At 41.4% G+C, this 24,627-nt stretch overlaps 1 long non-coding RNA gene across 2 annotated transcripts; it reads left to right on the plus strand.

The window, feature by feature from the left end:
• Nucleotides 1-36: 36 nt before the first annotated feature.
• Nucleotides 37-24,627, plus strand: LOC121133320. Of its 2 annotated transcripts, XR_005870151.1 has the most exons (6): nt 37-213; nt 6,920-7,007; nt 13,436-13,569; nt 14,622-14,726; nt 15,400-15,596; nt 24,331-24,627. It is a non-coding gene; the product is annotated as an uncharacterized LOC121133320 (long non-coding RNA). The 2 variants fall into 2 exon arrangements; XR_005870150.1 differs by lacking the exons at nt 37-213; nt 6,920-7,007 and adding an exon at nt 12,531-12,622.

The raw sequence follows: 24,627 nt of genomic DNA on the forward strand, positions 1-24,627 counted from the left end.
AGGCAGGCAGTCCAACACTGGCAGGCTTGGAATCCACTGAATATAGACTAGACCCCACTAATTAGCTTTGGGCAGCACCTCCTGTGTCCTGGTAACACACTAATCTTAAGGAGGGATATACCACAATTGTCCTCTTAGGATCTGAAATACTTCATGAAAGAAGCGGGGAAGCATCGTCTGAACAATTTAAGATCCTGGATGAGAGGAAAGCAGGTAGAGATTGCCAGGCTTTGCTGAGATCCATGGAAGCATGGCTCTTTTCATAGATTTACTTTTCTTTTTTAAGAGCGTTATCTCAACTGTTACATAATTTTTAAAATTAAAAAAAGGTACCTTAGTTATCTTGTGGCTCTGGAAGGAGACATGATATTTAGAAGCCATAACCTCTACTGAGTCTTCTCCATGGCTAATTAACTGCTTAGGATTTCAGTAATGGTGTTGTTGGAATATCGCAGGCCATGTGGCTAATTACAGTTTATCTCAGGCTATCATTAGACCCTAAAATAACCATTCCTTGCCCACATCTGTGAAAGACCTAACATACTGTGACTAACAGATAAAACCCTTGGGATGTATTAACACAACAAAGTACCCAGCATCCCCAACCATCAGACAGCATCTCAGGTCTACAAGAGAGATTTCCTCCTTTTATGTAGCTGTCTATCTAAAGTTTCTATCAACATTTTTTTAAATGCCTTGATTTATGACTTTGTTTATTCTGTTACATGAAGGTTTCATTAAACTGTTACTTCATTGGAACATGGAATTTGAAGTAACCAGGACCATGGCCACTCACATTTACTTATCTTTGAGATGAGAGTTGTGTTGGAAAGATTATAAAATTACAGACATACCACACTATCTGTTTAAGAGAGTTAACCCAAAGGAACTTGTCAATCACCTGATTAGGAAGGAACATTCCTTATAAATTTGTAACTTCCAGAAATATGATACACCTAAAGATGTGTCCCTAGGATGGAGGATGGGCTATCTTCTCAGTGGGATATGTGCATACACACCCTGGAAGCCCTTCCTCAGATGTAGTTGCTCACAGATCCTTGTAGGCAGTATCACTGGAGACCCTGTTTGGGCAATTTTCTAAGCCCTCTACTTTTATTTAGGTCATAGGCTACATGTACTTTTATCCTAATACTATGTTGATGTTCCATTTTCAATTTAAATAACATAAAATCTTTATAAAGTACATTCGTTGGATTTTCCCATGTTTGATCTGTTGATTTTTATAGTAATTATCATTCAAAGAACTTGTCAGCTTCTAGTAATATAATCCAAACAGTAACCCCTTAAAACTCACGGAAGAATGACCTCTACTGAGCCTGATTTATGAGTGCTTTATAATCTTAGTATAATTTAAAAGTTATAACCAAAGCCCAGTAAGCATCCTAAATTTTCAGGTAAGGAATCTAAGGTTATGAGAACTTCAAAACCCCACTTGGGTCAGAAACCAGACATGTGAGGCCCAAAGTCTCTTGAACACTATAGCTCTCTTTGTAACAATATTACAGATTTGAGCAGCTCTATGTTTTGTGCTGAAGAAACAAAATCTGATATCCTTGATCTACTGGGTAAAGCAAAATTAGATTAGTTAAAATAATTATCTAAATAGACAATACTTCAAAAATTTACATGTTAAACTAATAATCTTACTAACCTACCAAGTTATACTTCAATATTTTTGAAAGTCAAATATCTTCTAAAAGTATTTGTTTAAATCATCAAGGGAGAGTTAATGAGTGTTGGGAATGCTTGGTTTGATGGTAAAGAAGTGAGAGAAACACTCTGAGACTTGAGATGCCATGATGATGAAAGTTGTGGCAAAGGGTAAAAAGATAGAAGGAGCTATAGATTCTATAACTCAGGGCTTGACTTGATGCTAGATTGACAGGAAGCCTGAATCTGTGCATTCATAAGGGGCTGGTGACACAGGATGAGCTCAGAAAAGCAAGCCAGGGAAGCTTGAGATAATTTGAGTTTGTTCTAAATCAAAAAGCTTTCATTGAAGGGTTCAGATACTATGATTAAAAATCAGGGCTTTGCTTTCTACTGAAGAGAGAGCATAGTGACCACTGCTGAGGAATCATTTAAACGGAACAGACATGCGATGGTCAGATCAGCTCAGAATCTCTTTTGCAGTCAAATCATTGCTTCTCAGCACTTTCTCAACCTGTGAGCAATGGTCAGAAGACATTTGTCTTATATATATGCTCTGCATTTAAGTTTTGGCAAGGACTATGGGAACATGTACAGTGACTAACATTATTTAACATTATTACAGATTGCCATTGTTCATGAGCAAGAATAAATCTCAGATCACCTCTGCCTTGCCTATTGACTTCTTTTCAGAGCAAACACCTGTTGGGGTAGATTGATTTACTTCTTGGACACCTGCAGGGATTATTTGCCTCTCTCGCCTCTGGGAAAAGTTTACAAAGTAAGCCAAACTCCTTGGCTCAATTGTTTGGGGATTTCTTTGCCTATGGAGATAAGCTGTATCGTGTGCAGTCACAAGAGGACTAAGGAATTGTTTACCACCTCATAAAGAGATAGAATAAGATCAGAGCCTGTGATGAATGGGCCCAAGGAAGAAAGCTGGTTGTAACCTCCAGCTGATTTCCTCCTTTCCCAGAGTTGCATAAAATCAGTTTCTCAGAAAGAGGCATGACTGTAATTGTAGGGAAGTGTGTATAAGGAACCAAACAAACATCAAAACACAGTCTAGAGGCAATAGTAAACACTTTGAGGTAATAGCCCAACACCCAGAAGATTTAATGCCTTCTCTTGAATACCTTTATAGGCTGTTCTATGAAGACTGAAGGTCCTGACACAAAGAGGAGTCTTGCCTATGCATCCCTAGGGCCTATTATCTGTGCTAGTTTGGAATGAGCACAATAGAGCAGGTCTGAGAGAGAAGCACCAGGAGGTCTGGGGGGGGTGGGAAAGGGATCAGGTTACCTCAAGCTGGCTGGTTGGGCAAAAGTACTTTGAGAATTCAGAGCTGGATTGCAACATATTTGCTTTGGCCAGTTGGATACTGGTGTTGGAGACAGGCTTTTTGTGGTAGTTCTACAGGTTGGGTTCCAAGCCAAGCTGTAACATCTATAGGTCAGGCAGAAAAACAGATACTGACTGCTGTGTGGATTTGTCTTTTTAGGGTTGTGACCCATAGGTTAAGAACTGCTGCTTTGAAGTCCTTGTCCAACATAATAGGTAGACACTGCGAAGTCATCTACCAAGAAAATTGGAAAGAAAAATAGCTATGTGCACACCCTTGATATGAGACTTCTAGCTTTCAGAACTGTAAGACAAACAAGTAAATAAATAAAAAAATAAAACACTATTGTTAATGCTACACAATCTTAGTTTCTGTTCTAGCACTCCAAAGACACTGATACAGACCTGCTTATTCTGTAATGTGTAGCTAGCAGCCAGGGAGGAACAGCTGGCTCAGACGTACTATGGAGCGGGTACATGGCTAAGCACTGAGCTGAACTCAAGAAAGCCAGTAGAGAGGGAGGACTGATGACCAAAGGGATTAAGACTGGGCTGGCTTAACCCCCAGAAACAGCTGACCTGACAAGGGTTAACTCTTGAATCCCAGGCATCAGCCTGGGAATCCAGCATGGGACTGATCAAGACCCCCCTGACTGGAGGTGTCAGTGAGGAGGCCTAGGTAATCTATTGAGCCTTGGGCAGTAGATCAGTATTCATCCCGAGTATACACATGGACTTTGGACTCCTATTCAACAATGTGAGATGCACTCTTACCCTGAACTCTTGGGGGAGGGTCTGGGCTCTGCCCTGGGTGACAGACTGTGGACACCCCTATGGAGAGCCTCACCCTCCCTGGGGAAATGAGGGGACATTGGGGGTGGGCTGGGGGGGAGGGCACGGGAGGAGGGGAGGGAAATGGAGAGGGACCTGGAACTGACTTTTGAAGCAACCTTGTTTCTAATCTAAATTTAAACTTAAAAACAAATAATAAAAAATAAAAAAGAGGTACATTTTTTAGTGTCCTTCAGCATATTCATATATTTTGATACTGTTCTTTATAATAAAATTGATCATTGAAGGACAAAAAGGAAAAAAATAATGTAACTAGCACTTCCTTTCTTCCGTGCTGTTCTGGAACTTGTTCCCAATCCCAGATATTTCTCCTAAAGTGACTGTAATTTATCAACCGCTGGATTGAAGCTGCTATCTTTAACAAGACAGAACAGTATCTGTAAACATGTTCTTTCCCTAGCAGTCAGGGATGCAGAGTTACCCCTTCTGCAGTCATTCCTGTGATACCTTGCAATTCTATGTTCTGTCAGTGAGTCTTTTAACAGGCATCTATCCACCCACCACTGAAGACAAGAACTTTTCTAGAGATGGGTTTTGCCGTTTGCCTTGGTGTCCTAGACTCTGTAATGGTAGGTGGTGTGTTCTAGGGCACTGGATCCATGTGTGCTAAATGCATCAGCACATTCATGTACTTCATAGACTTAAGGCAGCATTGGCTTAAAAATCCCCCAAAGCAATGGTGAGAGGATAAAGATATGGCACTAGACATTAAATCTGACATGGTAGAAGGATAAAACTGATTCCTGCAAGTTGTCCTTTGACCTCCACATGTGTGCCTTAGCATTAGTGGACCCGTTTATACACACACACACACACACACACATACACACACACCAAAAACTTAAACATTGCTCAATACACAGAAAACTGAAACAAACAAAATTTCATAGTGTAATAAATTTGTTACTGCTAAATGAAAATGAAAAGAAAAAGATTTTTAAAAAGGCATGGAGAATAAAAGATTATTTCTTTGGAGTGTGTATTCTTAAAATGTATTTTGCCTGTGTGTATGTATTTATTGTTTATCCATTCCTTCACAATCTGTAATCTTGCTGTCTATAATTTGTCTGTTTGACGTTGATTCTTTAGGAGAGAATGTCTTTAATGCCTTGCTTTATAAATTTCCTGAATAAACAGCCATCTCATAGACCTTTCATTTTCTCTGTTTTTTCGATGATGACTATTCATTCTATCACTCAAACTCTGATTTTAGTGCTCTCCTTGCTGTAAGGGAAGTCGTGCACAAGTCTGAGAGAAGATCTGTGCTGTCAATGCCATGACATGGTGTACAGCGCAGAGGGTGTTGCCTGCTTCCCATGTGCTCCAGTCTTGGTGGTCTATAGATTAGAAATTGTTATCAGATTTGCAAAGAGCAATAAATATTCATTAAAAAAGAAGCCATTCATGTCTAGGAAAGAAATAATAATCTTTACATGTGAAAGACCCCAGGCGGGGGACTTTCACGGGAGGGAGACCCGAACCCAAGGAACACCGAGGCCACGAGCTTGGATGCAAACAGCAAGAGGCTTTATTGATAATACACGGGTACCCGGGCGTCTCAGTCTCGGGAACTGAGAGCCCGAGCTGGGGACTCAGGGGTTCTTTTATAGCAAAAAGCGCAGTACAGAAGCGAGAAGCCTAGTTACAGGACCCTGATTGGGTAATTTAAATGAGGCGGGGGCTCAGAACAAGGTTTCTCTCATCTGGACAGAGAGGCAATTAAGGTTTCTCTCATCTGGACAGAGAGGCAATTAAGGTTTCTCTCATCTGGACAGAGAGGCAATTAAGGTTTCTCTCATAACTCAATTCTCGGCCTTGGCCCTATCTGAAGAACAAAGGTTTCTGTGCCTGCCCAATCTTTCTGGGCTGGCTGTGCAGACCATAGACACCTGGGCCCCTATCTGGACAGAGATAGTAGTGACTATGCAGCTGTAAAGACCTTGAGCTGAGCTTCCTTCTGATCGAAAAAATGACTATTCGGCTGATCTGTGGGGGAAAGGAATTTTCCATAGGCCTCAGCCACCTGTGCTGGGCCGGGGTCTTTCACATGAATTTGTTTACTTTTATTTGCATTTCATTTTTCCTTTTATCTGCTTATTCATACGATTTTACTTTAAAATGACCAACTTCTCAGTTATTTTTATTCAACATAAAAGTATTTTAACATATAAGTAAGATATAAATATGCTTATAAAGTTCCCTGCCTTCGGTTGAGTTTCTCTTTAAGTGACAAATACATTGCACAGGCTTCCATGGAGCACAGAAGAAGTCAAAGGCCAAGGGACAGTCCCCTTGAATTCAAAGACAGGGCCACTTCTTTGTCCTCCAGCAGCTAGTAAGGAACACGGCTAGGAGAGTACTCAACCCTGAGGCCTATGTTATTTCCACCTTGCTCTTCTCACACTTGAAGTTGTGGTTCTCAACTTTCCTAATGCTGTGACTGTTTAATATAGTTCCTCATGTGGTGGTGATCCTTAACTGTAAAATTGTTTTTGTTGCTATTTCATAACTGAATCATAATGTAAGTATTTTTAGAGACAGGTATTTGCCACTGGGCTCACAACCCATAGGGCAAGAAGCTCTGCTTTAAGGACTAAATGTGAGAAATTAGGTGTGTGGGACCATGGCTTTTCCTGACCCTACACAGACTGTCAGTCACAGAAGCAAGACCTTCCAGGCAGCTTTCAGCTTCTTTGCCCTGCCCTTCCCTGCCTGATGCTCAGCAGCAGGCCCTCCCTCAAAGGTGACCAATAGATCCAAATGTCTGTAAACACCTTGACCACAAGGACTCATATTTTCCTGTGGGGCCATATATCTTTTTTCCTATTGCTGTATGTGAGGTCTTTGTAATTAACAAAGTCAGCCATTTATTATCACATCTAATATTGTTCTTATAGTTTGGCATAAATAATTTGCTTTAGAATTTCTCTCCTAAAATGAGAATTTTTAAATGTTTATATGGTTTGAGTTATATTTCCTTTGTAGTTTCTGAGACTTGTATCCCTCTTTGCAAGGGTTCTTAGAGAAATAAATTAATTCAGGAATTTTTCTTTAGCCTGTGGACTAACTTCATCAGGAATTTATCTTCAGGGACTGCTGAAAAGAAGACTGTCTCTGTACTGTGTTCAAATGTCACTGGTAAGGTACGCGAATTCAGTCTTGATGCTCACACTGATTTGAGATGCTATATTGTACACAACATCTGTGTGTTTCTGTGTGTTTGTATGCATATGTGTGTATGTTTGTGTGTGTGTATGTGTTTGTGTGCATGTGTATGTGTGTGTTTGTATGTGTGTTTGTGTGTGTGAGTTTGTGTGTGTATATATGTTTGTGTGTAGGGGACGTGCATGTCTATTTGTCTACATGTGTGCAAGTGTGGAGGTAAGAGGTCAACTTTGGGTGTCATTCTGAAGGTGCCAGCCTACTTGACAATTTTAGAATTAAATTATGCATGCACACGCCCATGTTTGGGATTGTGTGTGCTACTGTATGTCTGTGGAGGACAGAGGATTAATTCGAGGGAGTCAGGTCTCTCCTTCAATAGTGTGAATTCCTGGAGATTGAAATCAGACCATCAGGCTGGGTGGTAAGCACCTTCAGCTGCTTAACTAATCTACTAGCCCTGACTGGCCTGGGATTCTTTATATAAAACAGTTTGCTCCAACTCTCACAGAGTTCCAATGGCCTCTTCTACCTGACTGCTGAGATTACAGGTGTGAACTGGCTTGCCCAGCTTCAAGTTCTATGGAGCATTAATAGTAAATTCCTCCAAACGTTTAGGGAAGAAATTGGACATTTCCCTTTTCAATCCCTGCCTGGGATTGAACCTAGGACATGCTCCTGTGTGGAAGTCAAGAACTATGAGTTCCTGCCGTACAATTCCCTATAATCACGCTGGAGTACAAAAGCTGATGGAAAGATTTCTACCACAACCTCTGAAGCCAGCATTCCAAAAATACTCAAATAAGTAAACAACAGAAACAACAAGCCTGTATCTGTCATGAACACAAGTGCAAAGTACAACCACATATTGTCCAGGTGTGTCTGGGAAAGCTTGTCATGCCAAGACTTGGAAGACAGAGGAAAAGGATCAAGAGTTCAAGACTAGCCTGAGCTTAATAGTGAGCCTAGGTACAGCCTGGCCACAATATTAATAGATCTCTAAAACAAGCAAAACAACCACTAAATCACATAAACTCCAAAACTATAAAGGAATTACATCCCTGTAGTTCTGGGTTTGCACAAGTGGTACCAGGTATTCAGGTTTCTCTGTCCTTCTCCTGTCTTTGTGAAGACCTGCCAGGGGCTCCTGGTGCTTAGAAGAGCATGACCTCAGGGAATGGGTATGGGCACAGAAGGGAGAGAACAGTGTGGTGCTGGAGCCCCTGGCCATGAGGTGTGGCTTAAGGGACTGGAGCAGATGGACTTACCCATACACAAACCCCAAAACTGTGCCAACTCAGGTGAACAGACTATTCACAAAATTAGCAAGAAAGCTTAGACCACCTTGGGTGCATACCTCAATTCGTGGAAGGGGGTGGGACTTCACCCTCAACTAAAACCTCACACCTGATGGATCCTTTCTTCAGGTCCTAATATCTCAACTAACACCAGGTGTGTGGCACTGTTCCTTAGCACACAGGTCAGCAAGATCTAGAGTGCCTGTCTGAGCTTCCACTTCCTGAAGGACTGTAACCTGTAAACAAAATAAACTCCTTCCTCCCCTGCCTTGCTTTTGGTCAGTGTTTTCTCATAGCAACAGAGCAGAAAATTAATCTATGCGTCTGGACTTACATGTGTTCTTTTGTTGTTGTTTGAAGCAGGGACTGGATATGCACTCCTGCCTGGGTGGAAACTTACAATCCTATTGTCCAAGCCTCTCTAGTTCCAAGGTTCCAGGCATCTGGCACTGTAATGCACGTGTCTTTAAAAAATAAGTTTTTCATAATCCTAGAACTATGGAATGAATCATTACCCCCTATTTTGAGTTGTACTACAGAGCTATAGTAATAAAAACAACATGGTATTGGCAAAACAAAACAAAAAACCAAACACACCATGAAAACTCAGACATAAATCTGTATACCTATGAGTGTCTAAAAGAAGCCAAAAACACACACTGTAAAATGACAGTGTCTTCCCTGGGTGGTGATGCACACTTTTAATCGCAGCACTCAGGGAAGCAGAGGCAGGTGAATCTCTGTGAGTTCAAGGCCAGACTGTTCTACAAGTTGGCTTTCAGGACAGCCAAAGTTACACAGATAAACCCTATCTCAAAAACAAAACAAAACAAACAAGCAAAAAAGGACAGTATCTTCAGTAAACATTTCTGGTCAAACTTGTTGCCTGGTTGTAGAAGAATCCAAACTAATTGTTACTTACCACACTGCACAAAACTCAATTCCAAATTGATCAAAAAACACAACATAAAACCAGCTACACAGAACATGATAGAAGAGAAAATGGAGAATAGCCATGAAACCCATTGGCACGGGAAAACTTTCTGAACAGAATACAATTAGCACACATAATATTCAACAATAAATAAATTGGACCTTATGAAACTGCACAGCAAAGGACATCATCATCCAAAGTGGTGACCTACATTCAGAAGGGAAAAAGATGTTTTTACCAACTACACATCTTGTAGAGGATGATATCTAAAATGTATAACAAATACAAAAAAATAACAGAAAAACAAATAATCCAATTTAAAAATTGGTTGCAGGTCTAAATAGAAAAGTTTTAATAGAGAAACTCAAGTATCTGAGAAACACTTAAAAGAAATGTTCAACATCCTTAGCCATCAGGGACATGCCAAACAAAACAATTTAGAGATTTCATCTGATACTATCAGAATGGTTTAAATCCATAAAACAAGTGACAGCTCCTGCTAGTAAGGATGTGGAGTAAGGGTAACACTCTTCCATTGCTTGAAGGAGTGAAAATTTGTTCAGCCACTATAGAAACTCTTGTGGAAAGTCCTCAGGAAGATGGGAATCGAAATACCTCAAGATACAGCTGTACCTCCTTGGGAAAACACCTCCAAAATGCCTCATCCTACCAAAGAGACAGTTACTGAACCATGTTCAATCTGGTTAGCTATCTCTAGCTCATCCTCTGTGGAACTTTCTTCGCCCTGAAAGACTCCATTAGATTACAAACAGTCTAACAACACAGGTCCCTAGCAAACTAGGGAACAGAATTCCTAATGTCTGATGTATGGCTACACTGAGAAGTTAGAAAACATTATGTTGGAACATCAAGGGCTCTCATGATGGTGCTTACAGAGCCAAAGTAAGCAGAGATGAGACATAACTGAAGGAGAAGTTTTACTAACTGCAGCAGGTAAGGAGAACATGGACATTGTTTGCAAGACAGTGTCTTCCCGGAACATAGAAACTATAGGGAATTTATTCAGGAGGCATCTACATATTTTGAGGCACGTGCGTGTGTGTGTGTGTGTGTGTGTGTGTGTGTGTGTGTGTGTTTATCAATTCAGGAAGATGCTCATTAAAAGAGGATAAGACACTCTTAAACATGGTCAGTTTAAGATCATGAATCCTGTGTTTTTTAGAGTTAAATGAGGGAGGGCTGGTGGAGAGAAAGAACCACTGATTGACTGTCTGAATCATGACACCTAAAATGTAACTTGATACTGACTTACCAGAGAAATATGCTTAAAATTGCACTAAAGCTTCTTGGAGAGGACAGGGACATGTGAGGAGAATATTATGATTGCAAATGTCATATAACTAACTGTACAACTCTGCTGATGTTCTTGCCATTAGTGGCTACCACTATGTAGAATTATGTTTCTATAAAACTGAGGTTAAATAACTCTACCTCCTGTAAGTAGATGTTTGCCAACTATTAGATCACAGCCATGAAAAAAATTAGTAGTGTTAGCTGTAGACAAGAATGCGAGGGGAAAAATTAAAATTACTGCAGATTTTATCAGGCCTTGATTGTTCCATTACATGTGACAGCACAAAGATTCCATGATAAGAAAGTTAGGCATATTAGTCAATAAAAAGGCACTGCCTAGGGCTGGGTTTTGTCTTTGTAGTTTAGATAAGCAGTTGTGGGAGAGCAATTGGATTTAGTTGATTCTGCTAGATTTAGAGTTTTCCCAACCTGTTGGATCTCAACATAGTGAGTATATTTCCCAGGCTTTTAGTTTGGGCTTTTATCATTTGGTATCTATTTATTTCTTTATTCACATAATTGGTTTGGGTTTTGTTTCTTTTTTCCGTAAGTTCTTTTTCCTTCATTTCAACTTATTTTTCATTTATCAACTTCTTTTCTTTGTTATTTTTGCCTTTGTTCTTGTTTAATTTACATATTTAGTGGAATATATTAACTGTATAGGATGAGGAATTTGATCACGACTTCCCATATCTGCCCATACTTCAATTTGTTCATATTTACCTCCTCTATTTCACTTGTCCATACATTGAATGTGACAAGTACTTCCAAATGAACAAAGGTTCTTCCCCTTGCTTTACCATGACCTATAGGAAACAAAACATGACACTAGTGTTTGTAGAACTGGAATATTTGAAGTAACACTTTCTCTAGTTCCAAGTTTTTCCTTAAAAAGGCATTTAATTCCTTTGATGTCTGATTATAGGACTTACCACAACACTGTATTATGTTATGCCGTGTGTCAATTTGTGAATGTGGACAAACCCTAGTGTTCCTGGGTGAAGGCATTTCAATCATGAAGTATTATCTTTTTAATGTGGTGTTGAATTTTGTCTGAGCTATCTCTTATTAAGTATTATTTCTCATTAAAGATTTTCTAATCTATGTTAGTCAAGGACATTACCTGCTATTGGGCTTTTTTAAGTTTTATGTACTTGGTTTGAGAAGAAGGGCAATGAGTCTTTTATGAAAAAAATTAAAAATGTTCCTTCCCTCAGGTTTATAGCTACTAAAATATTTGGAGAACTTTTCTGTTAGATGTTGAGATCATAGAATTTATCAGTGAATTGTGCTAGTCACTGTAAAAGTCTTTCTTGATACTCAATATTTTCAGAGTATTTTGTCTAGTTGTATTTCCTAGACTTTAATTTTTCCTTTGATTTATTATTTCCCTCCTTCTTGGGTATATTTTTTAGCAGGGGAGGGAGGGAATATCCAGAGGTTACCGAAAGACATTGATGCTAGGACAGATCTTCCTTTCAGACTGAGAGTCGTTAGTAATGATGGACACACTCAGTGGGTGTCTGGAAGAGTTTTATTCCCATTGCACAAAGTTATGTCTCCAGGAACTTCAAGGTTTCTGAGGGAAAACGAATTGCAGGTTTGGTTAATATGAGACCTATGCTACATGACAGAGGATGAAATCTGGAATTTAGGCTACTTGAAGAGCTCACTGATTATATTCAAGGGGAGGGTGGGAGAGATATGGTCAATGTGTAACTGTTCGACAGAAATTACTCTAACTTGACTTCTGGGAAAGTAACAGGGGTGGGGTGGGGATGGATAGCAGTCTTCTCTGTTAAGGGCATTGTGAAAGGAAAAAAATTAAAAAATAACTGTTTTTTTCTTTGCTGAGTCTTGATTGGTCTTTTGCATGTGACATCACATGAAGTTCTTTTGAGGTAATCTAGATACTAGCCAATAAAAAGGCACTGTCTGGGGCTGGGTTTTGTCTGTTCTTCAAAGAAGCAGTTGGTTGGTGGGGGAGCAGTTGGATTCAGTTGTTTCAGTTATGCTTGGCCTTTTCCCCAGTGTGTGGGACCTGGACATAGTGAGTTTGTTTTCCAGCTTTTCAGTTTGGGCTTTTGACATTTGGCATTTCTTCAGTTCTTTGTTTACATTATTGGTTCGGGTTTTTATTTTTTTCATGTAGGTTCTTTCTCTTCATTTCAACTTATTTTCCTTTTACCTATTTTTCTTTGTCATTTTTGGCTTGTATGTTTTACAAATTTAGCAGTATATATTAACTGTATAGGATGAAGAATTTGATCATGACTTTGATATCTGGCTTTCCTCTACTTTGATCATAATTATCTTCTCTATCTCTCTTCCCCACCCACTGAATTTGACAGGTACTTCCCATTTTACAAAGGCTATCCCCTGCTCATGACCTTCAGGAAACAAAATGTGGCACTTGGGCTTGTGGAACTGGCATGTTTGTAGTAACACTTTCTTTAGTTCCAAGCTTTTTCCTGAAAAAGGCATTTAATTCCACTGATGTCTGATTATAGTGCTCACCTCAGTGTTGTGTGTATGCTATGCTCTTTGACAATTTATGTACATGGATGAATCTTTAGTGTTCCTGGCTAAAGACATCTTGATCATGAAGTATGGTTTTATTTATGTAGTGTTGAATTTGATGGGTACTATCTATTACTCTCATTCAGGACTTTCCAATCTGTCAGTCAAGGATATTGCCTGGTACTAGGATCTTTTAAAAATGTCTTATGTGGTTTGAAAATTTGGGTAATACTTGTTTTATGAAAAGAGTTTGAAAGTGTCCCTTCCCTGGATTTTATGAACTACTGAAATATTTGCAGGTCATTGCTGCTAGTTGTTGAGATTTATGTCTTTGTCCTCATAGCCTCCTTCATCCTGGCTTCCCATGTTGCCTCCCATCTCTTGATCTAAGAAGCTGGCATCATTTTCCCACCTCATGGAGGGATTTATAATTACATTTGACCTTACATTAACATTATTCTGCTCCATTGTGGAAAGGTAAGTAGGCCTTGCTCAATCCCAAGAATAAATTGGGCTTGTGCTACAGAGTATGAGAGAGAGGGAGAGAGGGAGGGAGGGAGAGACAGACAGAGAGAGAGAGAGGAGATGAGTGGGGTGGGCAGAGGGGGTAAACGGGATAGAAGGGGAAGAAGGGGGGGGGAGAGGAGAGAGAGCATCAGCTGAGGCATGGCTTAAGGGATGTTGATATACCATGGTGTAGGTGGCACATCTCTCCCCTCTGATCCTAACACCATTGAGGAGCAACAGTTTGAGTCAAAGAGGGTGATCATCTCACACCTGTATGTTGTGACATTGATTCTGTCACTGGCCAGTGACTTAGTTTGTGTTGGGTTCCAGAGACAGAAATATGACGGTTCACAAAACCTAACAAGGGAAACTAGCCAAGAGACAATGAACTGTTTTCTCCTTCGCCCATGGCTGGTCTGTCTGTCCACTGAGGCAGGCTTCAGTCCTGATGCACTTAACTGAAACCAGGGCCTGGGCAAGGGAGACTAGGGTACTGTGGCCAGATCATGGAATCTCACAGGAGATTCCTTGCACAAACCAAGGATCCAAGCCCATGTGATGGTCTCTAAGAATGTGATTCTCAGAATGCAAAGTTGATGTCCAAGGGGCCAGGTGAGTATAATGTGAACCCTTTATATCGCTGACCACTGGAGGGAGCATGTTGTGGCCTTTTTACTGTTACTTGAGAGAAGTCAGCGTATGATCAGGCTAACACCCTCCTTCCCCACTGCCTGCCTGATGGAGGCACCAGGAACAGATGCAATCAATACCAGCTATTTGTACCTAAATCTTTGCACACACTTCTCTAAAGGTTTTCAGTACTATTCTCCTCCCAGTGGAGAAAAGTGAGTTTAAGAGATGCTCACTTGCTCTTTTGGATAGAGCATGACTAGTTTGAACTGTTTAAATTTCTAGCCAGGCCTTTGACTCAGACATGATGACTAATGTGGTAACATCCTGGGTTTCTTGTAGACTCGGAGGTCAACTCCAGAACTCTCATTTACCATCCTTTCTCTCCTCAGGTTTCCAGGTTCTGTTGAATATGTTCCGTGACAAAGTTCATTTTCACCATATGTGTATCCTGGTCATCTATGGGTACAGGAAGCATAATGCCCAGAAATAAGCAGGTTCGTGAAAACTGCTTTTCCTTCTTGATCTTAGAGCCTGTTATATCTGACAGTAGCAGAGTAGCTAGGACAAACCAACCCCTGTAATCAGAATTTCCCAATGAAACCCCACTAAGTCACAGCCCCCCCCCAGAAGGTCACATAGGAATAAAATTGACATTATCCCTGCCTTGTTAGGTTCTGAATTCCACCAAAAATAAACCTATTATGAGAAAGGCTACAGGGTTAGGGCAGTGAAAGAACCTTTCTGTCAGCCTCACCACTGTTCTAAAATAAATCTTCTCTTGTTGGTACCTGGACACATCCTGAATCATGGATCTGAGAATTCCTGACCTGAGGATGTGCACACCAAGCATTAGTGACATAGAGGAGAAAAAGCACCTCTCAATCCCTCTTCCTAGAAGACAAGCATGCCATTGTCTGAGCTCTAGAGGAATTCAGGGACTCCCCACAGCATCAGGAGGGCACACTGTGGAGGACAATGAAATGATTTCTCTTCTACCATCCAACTACAGACAACCACTCCAAATTACCAAAAAGTTCTGGGAAGTCTACACTGCCGTGCCCCATGAAAACCTTCCAAGTGGCTACTTACTGTAGAACCCCTGCCCACCTTAGACCCTTTTGCATTTTGACAGTTCAGAAAGTCACCCATGCCTTTCTGTCCTCACAGATAACCCAGAAAACCTGCATGAGCAGGTAAAGAAAGTATCTCAGAAGACAGTTTGGAAATAAATGTGCTTGGTTCTCCTTACAAAGACACTGTCCATGGATCCCTGTCCCAGGCCACCACTAATGTGGAAAGCCATGGTCATTGACCATCCTCCACACCTACCTTCCGGCATACTGTGTAAACATTCTATGCCACAGGTTAGTGAAAATAACACCCAAATGATGTTGACCCTCCATGGATTATAAAAATTAAGCTAAAGGTAAGACCGAGGGCAAAGGACAAGTGTCCTGGTACAAATGACTACGGGATCCCCCTGATCCCTGATTCACTGCCCAGCAGAGAGAAGCAGATGTAATCCATACCGTCAGGATTTCATGAGAGCAAAAGCTCAGCAGAGTGGGGAGACTGGATGAAGGTGAAAGGTTTCCACAGCAGCCCATGCCAAGAACAGCTGAGTACTTAAGGGGCTACGTGACTTCATTTCCTGAACTATCACACCTCTGTGCATAGTTCAAAGAGGGAATACCTAGGAGCCCCACAGGATGCCTGTGAATATTACTCAAGGTCATGGATCTAAAGGGCTTTGCCTCCTCCATCTTGCTCCATTATTCCTGAGAGAATACTAAATGATGCTGTGATGCTGTGGGACTGTGGGGTTTGGGTCTCAATTTCTAAAAGAACATGAGGTATGGCAGCAAAGACATTGTGTTTTTCAGTCATCTGGCTAGGAATCCATCAGCTCATGCCTAGGGAGTTTGTGCTTTATACCAGGCAAGTGTTCCCCAACCACAAAGGACGGACTGTGGCCTTTCTGTTCACCCTTAGCTATCCTGTGCTTCCTGCAGCCATCACAGAATCAGCCTTGGACATCTTTCTAGTACCCTTACTACCCAGCAAAAGTGGGCCCTGATTCCTGCCGTGCCAGCTCTCTATCCACCCTTTTCACAAGTAACCAGTGCTGAGTGCGTGCACCCCAAACTGCACTGAAAAACTCTTGCAATCAATGAGCACAATGAGAAGCTGTCTAAACACAGACATCCCTGAACATGATCAGGGGCAGTCATGAATCCCATGCTTTCAGAGTTAAATGATGGGAGTAGGAGACAGAAAATTAGAACGAGACTGTGAAAGGGGCATGGCCTTCAGAAGACGTAAGCACATGGGCTGGCTACAGAAACATGCTAAAAGTTTTCGGTGATGCTACTTAAAGAAAACAGGAACATCTCAGAGACTCAGAAACTGACAAACTCCCCGTGATGACAAGTCTCATGACCACCAGAGACGGGGTGGTAGGAGGGTGGTGGTGGTGGTGGTGAGGTGGGGGGGATAGAGGGGGAGGGAGGAGTATAGGGGTAGGGGGTTGGGATGCAGATATGATGTGAGATGTAGAACATCATGATGTCAGTGACTCAGCTTTCCTGTAAAGTTACCACTCTAAATGTCAGCATAAAAGCCTTGACTTGTATGTAGTTATGGTGATCTGAGTCAGGAAAAGGCAAAACTACTATAGAAATTGAAGGCTGAAATGAAATTCCATGGAAAAACCCACATACATTCAGCTGGAAGCAATTCATATAATGCCCACTACCCTGGGAAGCTCATAGTTTCTCCAGTCTATCTTTGTAAGTTTTTCTGTTACATTTATTAATATTACTAAAGGGGCAAAGGTCCATGAAAGGGATTTGATGTGGAATGTCACCACTGACACATAGGTTTGTATACTTTGTCCCCATCAGGCTGTACTGTTGGGGACACTGTGTAATCCTTGAATAAAGGAATTACCAGAAAACCTTAGATAATTGGAAGAACATGAAGTGAAAATATCATGTAACCAACTGCATCACACTCCTGATGTCCATCCCACAAATTTCCCCATTATATTGCCTTAGGCTCCTGTCCATGAGGTTAAAGAAACTATTGATCACAGCCATTGGATGAATTAGCACAGTTGTTCAAAACTGAAAGTGAGAGGGTGTAGCAATAACAAAAACCTAGTGGGTTTTGCTAATCTGTAATTGGCTCATTGCATGTGACATCACAAGGAGCCACTGTGAGGTAAGCTAGGTATCAGTCCATGTAAGGCACTGCCCAGGGCTGAGTTTTGTCCTTGTACTACAAAGAAGTTGTTTGGTGATGAGCAGTTGGACTCAGTCATTTCTCATTGACTTGGAGTTTCACAGACTTTTGGATCTTGGAAAAAGTTTCCCTGGTTTTGGTTTTTGTCATTGATTCATTTTTGACAATGTTTGTTTGTTTTAAAATTTGGTTGTATTAGTATTTCTTCTTTGGCTGAGATTTTTCCAGTTTTTTAAAACCTCATTTCTTTGTCACTATTAGCTATGATCTAGCTTATTTTTTACTTTTGTTACATGTGTGTACACAATTAGGAATTCGATCAGTTTTATATAGTCCTCCTGTAGCAAGCTGTGGTAATATTCCCCAGGTCTGTGTCACTTCCCTGCCCACATCCTGTGACCAATATGCAAAAATTCATTCCCTTGTTTGAATACATCCAGAGATAGACAAAAGCTAATATTTCTGTTTGTAGAATTTGATTGCTTATAATGAAACTTTCTGTAGTTCCAGGCTTGTCCCTGGCGGTGGTGTTTCATCCCTTTTTCTGGATGGCTGTGTTCACTTGATGATGTGACTATGTTGTGCTGCTCTTTGTTAATTTTCATATGCACATTTATTTTTGTGCTCCTAGGCAGGGCATCTTGTTTATGAAGAACGATCCTTTTAATGTGCCATTGACTATGAAGTAAAGGATTTAGCTCTATCATTATGGATATTTTCATATCATAGTCAAGGATACTGCCAGAAACTTGTCTACTGCAGCTGGGAAGAACCAGTTTCCAGGCTGCAGGCAGAACTCAAAAGGGAAAGACCCACAGCATAGTTTAAACTGAGACTTTTATCTGAGGGTTTTGGGAAAACAGTTTAAAGACCCAACAAATTCTTTCAGGCATCACTGGAGCCACACAAAAGGTCACACTCTGTTGAAGTAAATGATTAAAATTAGAGTCACTCTGTTTAAGAAACCTGGATTCATCGGTGAATTTTTCTGGTAACAATACAAGACATTGTTGACCCATTGGTTCTTTCAGATTGTGTTGCCTAGTGTCATTATTTGGGCTTTTAAGTTTCCAACTGATTCTTGTATCTTTCCTTATTGTATGAGTTTGAGTTTGTTTCTTTAGTGGGGAGTGAGGTAAAGAGGGGATATTATAGAAGGGCTGGGATGCTAGGAGAGATCCTCCTTCCAATCAAAAGGACTCTAGTAATGATGGCAATGCAGTAAAGCATGTCTCTATGGACTTGCAGGTTTCTCTGGGAACAGTCAGTCAATCACCACAAAAAAGTAGTCTTCTTTAATAGGAGGCCTGTGCTGCATGGCAGAGTAAGGAACCTACAAATGAGGTTACTTGCAGAGGTCATTTTTTTATCTGGTTGATGTGTGACTGTGATAAATCTGCCTTGACTTCTGGGCAACATGAGTGAGGTAGGGGATAGGGAGAAACCAGCTTTGCTATGCCCATGTTTATTGGTTACTATTCTATTGTGATAAAAGTTTATAAATATGGAAATTTAAGAAAGAAAGAGCATATCTGGCTTATTTTTTAGAGGAATAAGAGTCCACCTTGGTTTGACAGAGGCATGGCAACTAGCTGAAAACTTGAAGGCAAAAGCAGTTGATTGAATGTCACATCCCCAAATTTAAGCAGGAATCAGAGGGAGCAAGTGAAGAATAGGCTTATTCATTTCAATGACAGGCCCAATGATGGACTTCTGCTACTAAGGCTCCAACATATGAAGTTCCCCAAACTGTACCATCAACTGTCCTGTGTGTCCGTGTGTTCAAATGACCAATTCGTATGCGACATTTCTAATTCAAAGTACCACAGGAGTTGTGTTAAATGTATGTCAGATGTAGTGAGCCCTGGGTTTCTAGTTTGGGAACTTGTGGAACCCATGGATGTGGAACTAGCTCGAAGAACTGTGTCATCAGAGGCAGAGAACTTTAATGCCCTGTCACTCACCACCTAAATATCAGCCCTATGGGGAACAAGATGCTCCCACCACCATGGCTTCTCTTGAAATCCTGTGCACAAATAAACCCTTCCTCCCTAGAGTTGATTCTGGTCTGGGATTTGGTCTTGACAATGAGAAAAGTACTCAGGGCACTGGTTGTGGTACAGTACTTGATCAAAACCATTGTCATTACTGACAAGCCATGATTGGTTAGTTGCTTGTGATGACATCTCAAGGAGGCATTATGAAGAATGTTAGCAACTAGGATATGTTAGGTACTGCCTGTATTATGCTTCTGTCTTTGTATCTTGGAGTAGCTGGTGGTTGCCTACAAAGGTGTTGAACTTAAACTTGGCTCTGATAGACTAGGAATTTTCAATCTACAGGATCTTGCTAGAATGTTTCTTTCCTGTTCGTTGGTTGCTTTCAGGGATTAGGGTCTGTTGTTTCATGTTTACATATAAATTATATTATTGGTTTATATTCTAGGTTTGATTTATGAATATCTTTATTCATTATTACCCAGTTTCCTATTTGAAAACTCTTGTAATTTTTTTTAATTTGGTTTCCATTTTCTTGTATTAGAACATGTGTTCTTATATACTATCTGTAAGCATTGCAGCTTGGACAGAAAAGCAACCTGGGTGTCAGAAGCCAAAAAATACCACAGTCACTGTTAAGCAAGGCATTTTACAGTTAGGCTCCAGGGAAAGGCTTCCCCAATGTAACAGTTCTGTCCCTGCAAGGGAGGGTTTCCCCAGTGAAGTTGTTACAGCTTTGCTCAAATCCGTTAAAGTATAACAACTCTGGTTTCCCCAGTGAAAGCATTAAAATTCAGCTCTGTTCTGCACTGGTGAAAGCTGTTACTTCTCTGCTCCACTCCATTAAGGGAGTTTCCCTGCAGAGATGCCAGTTGCTTCTCTGGTTTACTCTTCCTGAAAGAAGGTCTTCAACTCAAATTCATTCAAGATTTACAGGGAGGAATCCAGAGAAGAGAAGTGACTGCCTCTGCCAAGGTAGAAAAGGCAGCTGCTAACTGAATGGACACAGGGCTTATATAAAGTACTTAGTGGTGGAGTTTTTCCAGGTTATAGATTTTCTGGGTTTTTTTTTTTTGGTTTTTCGAGACAGGGTTTCTCTGTATTGTTTTGGAGGTTGTTCTGGAACTCGCTATGTAGACCAAGCTGGCCTCGAACTCACAGAGATCCACCTGCCTCTGCCTCCCGAGTGCTAGGATTAAAGGCGTGCGCCACTAACGCCTGGCCCAGGGTATAGATTTTCATAGTGGGAATTGGTCAGATTTCAATCCCTGAATTGGACACACTGAGAGATAGCCTGATTTCATGCTCAGAAATTGCTTGGTTTTCCTGTCCAGGGATTGGTTGGTTTTTGTGCTGAGTTGGCCAGGGGGAAGAGTGTGTTTCTTTCACCGACTCTTTCTTTTTATTAATTTATTTTTTACATTCCAAACCCAGTTTCTCCTCCCTCTTTTCTTCCTACTCCCTCCACTCTTCCCTCCTCCCATCTGCTCCACAGAGAGGGCAAGGCCTCATATAGGAAGTCTACTAAGTCTGTCCCATTATCTAGTTGAGGCAGGACAAAGACACCTCTCCATCCCGACACTCTTGGGTCTAGGCTGGGTGTGGTATCTCTCCATATAGAATGGGCTCCACTAAGTCAGTTTGCAGATTAGTGTTAGGTCTTAGACCCACTGTCACTGGCTCTTTTTAACTTTGGAGCTCTGAGCTCAGGGCCAGAGTGTGTTTCTTTCACTGGCCCCCTTTAACCTATTGGCTCTGGTTTCAGGGTCAGTAAATTTGTTCTAATCTCAGGATCAGGGTGTGTTTCTTTTGCTATACCTGTGGAGAGATTTTGTCATTTCCTAACATACAGGGGACCAAATAAGAACATAAGAGGAACAACCAATATTCTGAAATATTAATTGAGTCGAAGGGATAGCTATCAGAAAGACAAGTCCTGGTTAATTATGATCCATGCAGGTCCTCTTGGCTTCCCTCTGTCCTTGAAGAGGAGAGCTAGTGAAGCAGATCTTCCAATCAGAGCCACACCATGAACCACAGATACTCCATTGTAGAGGTGACGCCCAGCTCAACATGCAGGCAATCAATTAAAAAGTAACAGAAACAATCCATATTCTGAATACCAGTTGAGCTGAAGAGACAACCATCAGCACGATGAGAATCCCTGATTAAATATGACTCAATCACGTTCTCTTAGTGTCTATCTACCCTTGAAGAAGAGAGCTAGTGAACCAGATATTCCAATCTATATAGAAGCTGGAAAGAGCCACTTTCAGAAATAGGTTGTGGAAAAAAAGAGTCAAGGGATATAGAAGCTACTCCATGCTCCACTGATACTCCTGCTTGGAGGTGAAGCCCTGTTCAGCATCCAGGTGACCAAATTATCAAAAACAACAATCAATATCCTGAAATATTACTGAGCATTGGGGACAACCTTTGGCATGATAAGACACCCTTTCTAAGTAAGATACACACAGGTCCTTTTATCCTCCCTCTCCCCTTTAAGAGGGGAGATAGTGAACCAGCTTTTCGCACTGGGAAGAGTCACTTTCAGGAAGAAGGTGTGGAAGAAAAATACATGGGATGCAGATGCTATACCATGCTCCACATATACTCCTGCCTGGAGGTGATGCCCTGTTCAACACACAGGAAAAAAAAAAATAAACTAACAGCAACAGTCAATATTCTGAAATCCCAATTGAGCATTGGGGCAGCCATCAGCAAGATGAGAGACCCTGGTTAAATGTGACCCCTACATGTTCTATTAGCCTGAATGTACCCTTGAAGAGGAGTGCTAGTGAACCAGCTGTTCCTGCGAGTCTTGTTCAGGAAGAAGGTGTGGGAGAAAGAGGCAAGAGATTTATAGAAGCTGCAACATGCTCCGCATGCCTGGAGATGATTCCTTTTCATTTCAGGTCACCATAATAAACAACCACCAATATGCTGAAACACCAAATATACGCTGGGAACAATTGCAATATGAGACACCCTGCTTAAATACAATCACTGCCAGACCCATTAGCTTCATTCTCCTCTTGCAGAAGAAGAGACCCAGGGCACCAGATTTTCCAGTCAGCATAGAATCTGGGAAGAGTCACTTTCAGGAAGAAGTTGTAGAAGAAAGAGGCTAGGGATGCAGATGCTGCACCATGCCCCTCAGATGCTCCAGCCTGGGGGTGATGCCCTGTTCAACACGCAGGCATCAAATAATAAACTAGCAGGCACACTCAATATTCTGAAATACCAACTGAGAATGATGAGCTGTCCTGGATATATAGATGGGGTCCTGGCAGTTCCTCATAGCTTCTGTCTCCCCTTGAAGAAGAGAGTTAGTGGAGAAAATATTCATTCCAATCCATAGAAAAGATGCAAAGAGTCACTTTCAGGAAGAGGTTATGGAAGATCCATGCAGTAAGTCCTACCTATTCCTATCGTCACCCCTCCTTCTTCTACTGGGATGAGGTATTTGGGAGTCAAGAGCAAAGCTGACAGAGCTAGAAGCGACCCCTAGTGTAGGTAGTGGTCATTCTTCTTCTGTCTCACATCCGTATGCAGTAATCATGGGGGCTGCTTGGGTGTATGAGAGTGGTGATCAGAACACATCAGCCTGTTACCTGGACTTTCACTGATACTGCTAAGCAGTGAAACAACGTCTTGATTGGAACTGGGATTTGTTCTCTCCCAGGGTGTGCCAGAAGCCAGGCTCTTTAGATGTCCTAAGGAGTGGTCTCAAACCATTTCCAGTTTCTCTATTTCTTGGATGGTGGCTTCAGAGCTCACACGTGAACAGTTCATTTTCAGTGTGTTGTTTCTGATCTTCATTGTGAGGCAGAGACTTATGTAGGAACCTTTTGTAGCTGTTACACGAGCATTGCCAATTTGAATCTGGGGTCAGGTGTAACAGGTTGAGAGGTTATATTCCTTTGGATTACTCTTAGAAATCCTAAAATTTTCTGAAGCCAATTAGAGTAAATACTGTTGGAATTCTATAACAGTACTACGGTATTTGTTTTTTTTTGTAAATTGTCTCTATCCAATACCAGTGAGATACAAGTGAATTTCATGGGTGATAGTGGTGATCACACGCGGAGGTACCTCCCTGCCCTTCCTGGCAGACTTTGTACTGTCAGTGTATGAGCTATTCTTGAAAGTGTTCACTTCCTGGGGTGTCTTGACTAGACAAACCTGTGCAGAAGAAATGCCCTTAGAGAAATGATATCTTGAGGACAATCCCTTGCCATTCATGCTATCTACTGCCAAACTTGTTCATGAGATGAGTGACATAAGCAGCACACTTGGGGACTGGGTGGGGAGGTTGTCCCCCTTCTCCTGGCAGCACAGGGTGGTAGGCACGCTCTGCCATCAGCTCCCCTTCTTCCTTGACCCCCCTCTCATCATGTACATGATGTTCAGCCAGCAAGGCGAATGTGGCAAGGGCGGGCTCACTCAGTTTCCTTTGAGCCTAAAGGGAAGTGAGAACATCTGCTGTGGACTCAGAAACACAGGCATGCCTGGACTTACCTGGATATTTAGTGTGGGCCTGGTTTTAAAATTAGGTCTGTGGTCGTGATGTTGATTTTTTTCTCATGTATACAATCACTAACATCTTTGGGATGGTATCCCATGCCGCCACCACAGCGCTGGGATTTGGGCTGTTACAGTGTGTCTCTGAGGATGATGGTAGTTTCCAAAATTCTTTCCTCTCCTTGGGCCACTGGTGCTGCATAATTTCAGGTATCTTGTACAACTGTCCACTGTAAAGTAGAAGAGATGCACAATGAGGTTTACTGTGTTTTGTCAAAGAGTGGAAGGAATAGGGTGTTTGGGATTCAACATCTCCTCCTTCATGTCTGAATAGGTCTATGCTTTGAATGGAAAGCACGCTGTCACCACTCCCATGCTCCAGATGTCAACTGCCTTTGCGTCATATCCTGTGTCAGTGAATAGCTTTGAAGCACAAATTCAAGGATGCCACAGGATCCCTTGGACCTCTGCCCAGAGGAGACTCTGATGGACAGGCCATAGTCACATGGTTTGATGCTTCCTTTGCCATCCAGCGGGATGTTATCTAGTTTGATGTCCTTGTATGCAATGCTATGCTTACGGTGGTAGGGAACTGCACACACTATTTGAATAAAGATGTGCTGGGCGTGAT

Source organism: Mesocricetus auratus, unplaced genomic scaffold (genome assembly GCF_017639785.1).
Source record: "Mesocricetus auratus isolate SY011 unplaced genomic scaffold, BCM_Maur_2.0 Super-Scaffold_100021, whole genome shotgun sequence".
Classification (NCBI taxonomy): domain Eukaryota; kingdom Metazoa; phylum Chordata; class Mammalia; order Rodentia; family Cricetidae; genus Mesocricetus; species Mesocricetus auratus.